We start from the raw sequence: 5,800 nt of genomic DNA, 5'->3' as shown, positions 1-5,800 counted from the left end.
AATTTTTATGTATTTTTATCTACGAGAATATGCATTCTTTTTGTAGTAATTCTTTTTTGTTGTTAGTTTTTATTTCATAATCATAAAATTAACTCTACAATCCAGCTAAGCATGGAAGGGAACAAGAAAAACATGGAACACAAGGGAACTGCAGCAAGAGCACAAAGATGATGGGATATTGCGAGCAAGTGAGGTGGAGGGGTGCTCTCCTGAGCAACAGAAGGAATGGTCTAGTGATGAAGATAAAACACAAGTCAAACTTATTAGAGTTGTTCACAGTCAGAAATGGTGATCTTCTTGCTGGTCTTGCCATTCCCGGACTCCATGGCTTCCACAATACTCATGCCTTCTTTCACCTTGCCAAAGACCGTATGCATGCCATCCAGCCATTCAGTCATGGCAGTGCAGATGAAAAACTGGGAACCATTTGTGTTGGATCCAGCACATTTTCCATGGACAAGATGCCAGGACTTGTGTATTTTAGTATGAAGTTCTCATCATCAAATTTCTCCCCATAGATGGACTTGCCACCAGTGCCATTGTGCTGTGTGAAGTCACCACCCTGACACATAAACCCAGGAATAATTCTGTGAAAGCAGGAACCCTTATAACCAAATCCTTTCTCTCCAATGCTCAGAGCACAAAAATTTTCTGCTGTCTGTGGAATCTTGTCTGCAAACAGCTCAAAGGAGACACGTCCCAAGGGCTTGCCATCCACGGCAATGTCTAAGAACATGGTGGGGTTGTCCATGGCTGAAAATACTGGGCTCCTGGCAGTGGTGGCATCTGCAAAGCCATAGTAATTCTTTTAATTTGTTGGCAATAATTAAGTAAAGTTAAATTGGGCATCACTTATGTTTTATATGAGAAAACAGAAGCAAAGTTAGGAAGGTCATTTACTTTATTTTTTAAAGATTTTCTAGCCACCATATTCATGGATTGTTTGCTGTTAATTCAGTCTAAAATATGCTTTGTAGCTTTTTTATTCACCATATTACACAGAAATTACATTGACTGCTGTTTCAAATTAATCACTAAGATTTTAGAAAACAGATTGTTGTATGAACAATATTCACATTTAATATTTTAGATAAGCCTCATTTTGTCTAACAGCTGATAAGCAGGAAAGTTATAATTAGAATATTACAAAATATGGTCTTAAAATTCAGGCTGAGCTGTCCTTTGAATTCATCTCCACAATATCTCCATACATTCATTAACTTCAGATGTAATTGGAAGGCACATAATTAATGCAATGGTTCTGAATGTTTATCAAATTACCACCAATCATCACAGTTTCTTGATGATGCTCGGCAACACGGTGCATGGACATCAATAAAATTCTAATTATGAATTACTAATTGTAATGACTTCACCAGGCCTAAAAAACAGCATCACTGTTTAAATTAAATTAAGTTCATTTTATTGACTTAATTATTGAAGGATGAGCTGTTTCAAGCAGTAAAATTTTGAACTGACATTTTAAATGATTTCTACTGTTATAATGAATGTCAGTTCTTCTGAAAGAGGGTACAACAAACAGAAAGATGCTGAGGATAATAAGTCACATGAATTAACACATGCTTGCTTATCAGATGCCGTGAGGAGAAAGGAGTGTTAAAATACATTCATCCATTTTTATTTTAGCTGTTCATTTTAAAAACAAGAAACATAAAATTATAGAAACAATGACCTATCAAGGATTTCTAGACAAACCTTTTTTACATTCCATGAATGTAAATACACATAAAATTTATTAAAACAACAACAAAGGCCATCACACATTCTCTATTGTTTTCGTGTACAGCACTGTTATGCTGAATCTGCATCTCTCCAAGTTTGAATTCCTCTGCTCTCCATCAGCGAGGTGATCATTCTCTAGCAAGTCTTTTCATATCATAAACTCTAGAAGAGTAATCTTTTAATCAATTAAATTATGAATTTAAGGAACAACTCAAAATTAATTAATTCCAGACCTCATCACATTGAAACTTGCCTCAGAAACACAGGCAAACCCAAATTGTTTCCAACTTCAAACTATTAGTTGGAAACACATGTTGTTTAGGTACACCAAAATTAACGTCTTAATTATATTTTTCACATTCTTTCTGACAAGTGAGTACATTTGCCATAGAAGATATTGCCTGTATTAAAAATACCTTCTGTCTGATATTCACATACTCAGATCTCTTCACAGGTGATTTATTCATGTGCTCTCCGGCTATGAAGCTTTGGGTAAAAATAAGAACAAAACAAACAAACAAGAAATAACTTCAGTACTGATCAGCCTTCATGGTTTTATTCTTGGCAGTTTTACCACTATGAAATTTAAGTAAATATTTTCTAGACCTTGTAAAGTTAATAAAGGCCTCCTAGTTTATATGAAAGATGCTAATGCCCTCCTTCCTCATCTAAACAGTTTTCACTTTGCAACAAAGCTACCGTATTTACCGCCTGTATATGTTCTTAGTGGTAAAATCAGTCTAAGAATAACAATATTTTATCTTTCAGATTGAAGTAATCTACTCCTAAAGCTGAACCCATTAGAATTCTGGATCATAATCTTGGTGATTTCTTAAAGCTTCATTGCAAATTTTCCAAGGCAGCAATTTTGACTATAATAAATGCCAGCTGCTATCGTCTTTAAAAGCATAAAATACTTCAACTTCTCAAATAGCATATGTCTTTTAAAATCTACATTACCCTATTTGCTAATTTGTTACTTCTCTCTTTTGTTGCATCATCTTGAGAGAGGAAGGGAGCTCAAATATCCCAAACACAATTGATATCATCATCCTCTGACCCTACTTTTTCTTTTCTCCTTTGTTCACAGAAGGCAATGGATAAACCCGTGCCTATATCACAATTCCAAAGTAGCCAACCAATGATTGAATCTCGTGGTTCTCTCAGCAAGTATCATTTCTTACCAGTCCTTGTATTGCTAAGCTTCTAGCTATTATTTCTTCTGATTTTTTCCTTACAAAAGAGGATATAGAGGCATTTATGTGAAGACTATTTCATGAAAGTTTACCTTGGTGCAAGTGATAAGAGCTATTAAACCCATCTTTTGACCAGATATTCCATTCTGCCTTAGAAAATCCAATACTAATCCAAGAAAGACGTGGAAACATGAAATTCACACTTATTTCCAAGAGCTGAAATTGCTATGAGTTTTCAGAATATCTTAGCCCATTTGGAAAGATAGGGTTTTCTTGAAGCTTTCTTGAACCTGGAGAGCTTTTGGAATAGTACTTTCCAAGGAGTCCATGATATTTCTTTATTTTATTTTAGGATACCTTTGGTGCTCTCTCTGAGGGTGACTTAGGGTGAGTGGTGCTCTCTCTAAGGGTGGCTTAGGGTAAGATGGCCTTAAAATTCCCCTTAGCTTGACTGAACTTTATGCAGGCTTCTTTTTGTCTCTAGGTAACTGACCTCCCTCTCACTCTGGACCACGTGGGCTAACCACAGAGGATCCTGTCCTTCCTTCCCCCTATCCCTTACAGAACCCAGGTTACCCAATCACAGAGCAAAATATTCCAAGCAAAAGGCCCTAATCACAAACTTAATGTATAATTTAAGGTACTTGACACACCCCATTAATCAACTTCCCTGCAACATCCTTTGTTACTTTTCCACTAACTCACCACAGCCCTTAAAAACCCTACCATTCTTTGTTATAGCAGAAGTAAGTTCAGACTTAATTATTGCCTCTCTCCCCATTGCAGTAGTCTTGAATAAAATAATAATTGCCTGTTTAACATTGTCTGATGAAATTTTTCTTGACAACCATGAATAAAGGCAGTGATGTTACCATACCTGTTGCATGCAACGCTTGAACAATGATGTTCAATATGAGAATTTGAGTGACACCTTGTCTGTGATCACTCCAATAAATATGAACAGTGGTGGCTTCTTTGGAATAATTTTAATTCACTTTAACAAATAATTGGAAGTTGTATTGATTGTTGGTATTAAAAGACAGAGCCTGAGAAATATATTAAAGGATAATGGAAAAGAGCCAGAAAGCAATAGATTTGCCAATTAATAGAAATTATCTTTATTAAGCTCTTACAGGACCCTTTAAAAGTGTTGAAATGGGAGCTGCAACAATGGACATGCCCATCAAATAGAATGTCCTGCTATAACTCTTATTTACTAACCTCTGCAGTTAATATCAATTACTACATGGCATCAACCCAGTTCTGCACTATATTGTTGACATTAGGACACCTGTATTCTAGGTATTTTTGAAGTTAGAGATATGTCCAATGTTTCCTTTCAACAAACCAGTATACTCTGTGTGGACATGCTCCCCCTGGCCTACTCTCTACAGTATTGATAAAACAGGCTTACAACTGAGATTTATTTTTCTCTGTTCAAATGAAAGACATGGGCCGGGCGCGGTGGCTCACGCCTGTAATCCCAGCACTTTGGGAGGCCGAGGCGGGCGGATCACAAGGTCAGGAGATCGAGACCATGGTGAAACCCCATCTCTACTAAAAAATAGAAAAAAATTAGCCGGGCGCAGTGGCGGGCGCCTGTAGTCCCAGCTACTTGGGAGGCTGAGGTAGGAGAATGGCGTGAGCCCGGAAGGCGGAGCTTGCAGTGAGCCGAGATTGCGCCACTGCACTCCAGCCTGGGCGACAGAGCGAGACTCCGTCTCAAAAAAAAAAAAAAAAAAAAAAATGAAAGACATGTTGTATTCTGATATTAATACTAATGAAGACTTCGGCTCTATTCACTCTGCAAATGATGCCCCCAGGGTAGATGAGGAAGAATCTTCAATCAGCGTATGCAGTTTTGTATTTGCTTATTTTACTTTCACTGGTGTCCATAACTCCTGGCACTATTAGAATATTCAATTATAATTTAGTCCAAAGTGCTATAAAAATAATTTTCTCTTAATTACACTATGTCCTTTTATCTGCACATTACTTTTAAAAAATGACTCAATGTATTCCTCTTATGGTTATTCTGAACAACAATATGACTTTTTGAGTCTTTGGCAGGTCAATGCATATTTTCTAAAGAAATCTTAATGTAATTATTATTTCAAATGTGAGTATAATATCTTCCACAGAAACCAAGGAAATAACTGGAATAAAATATTAATGAGAAAATCTCAACAAAAGTACACACTAAAATATTCTAATAAATAAAATATAATCAAATTATCAAACTGGACAGTCTTGACTCCAGAGTCCTTGCTCTTAATTATTTTGTTCAGAACATACGTTAAGAAAACGGGCTTTCCTTCAGAAAACCTCACAGATGGGCCAGGCGCGGTGGCTCAGTCTTGTAATCCCAGCACTTTGGGAGGCCGAGGCGGCGGATCACAAGGTCAGGAGATCGAGACCATCCTGGCTAACACGGTGAAACCCCGTTTCTACTAAAAATACAAAAAACTAGACGCGCGTGGTGGCGGCGCCTGTAGTCCCACCTACTCGGGAGGCTGAAGCAAGAGAATGGCGGGAACCCGGGAGGCGGAGCTTGCAGTGAGCCGAGATCGCACCACTGCACTCCAGCCTGGGCGACAGAGTGAGACTCCGTCTCAAACAACGACAACAACAAAACTCACAGATAGGTAGATGATAAAGATAATGCTTGGTAAGGATGAATGGTGGTACGTGATTATGGGACATTTACATTTGGTAAGCCTAATATGGGTTAACTAACAACAATAATAGTATCAAAACTCGTAATAGTTCTGGAAATAGTAAAAGCTAACATGTGATGAGCACTAATCATGTGCTGGGCCTTTTTCTAAACACCTTCCCTGAAGTATTTTTATGTAATTTTA

At 37.4% G+C, this 5,800-nt stretch overlaps 1 pseudogene; it reads right to left on the bottom strand.

Moving 5' to 3' along the window:
• Window positions 1-263: 263 nt before the first annotated feature.
• On the bottom strand, window positions 264-763 carry LOC119618437 (peptidyl-prolyl cis-trans isomerase A pseudogene; annotated as a pseudogene).
• Between the last annotated feature and the right edge of the window lie 5,037 nt (window positions 764-5,800).

This window comes from Chlorocebus sabaeus, chromosome 2, assembly GCF_047675955.1.
Source record: "Chlorocebus sabaeus isolate Y175 chromosome 2, mChlSab1.0.hap1, whole genome shotgun sequence".
NCBI classification, from domain to species: domain Eukaryota; kingdom Metazoa; phylum Chordata; class Mammalia; order Primates; family Cercopithecidae; genus Chlorocebus; species Chlorocebus sabaeus.
The sequence above is the reverse complement of the archived record's forward strand: the minus strand, read 5'-3'. Positions and strand labels throughout refer to the sequence as shown.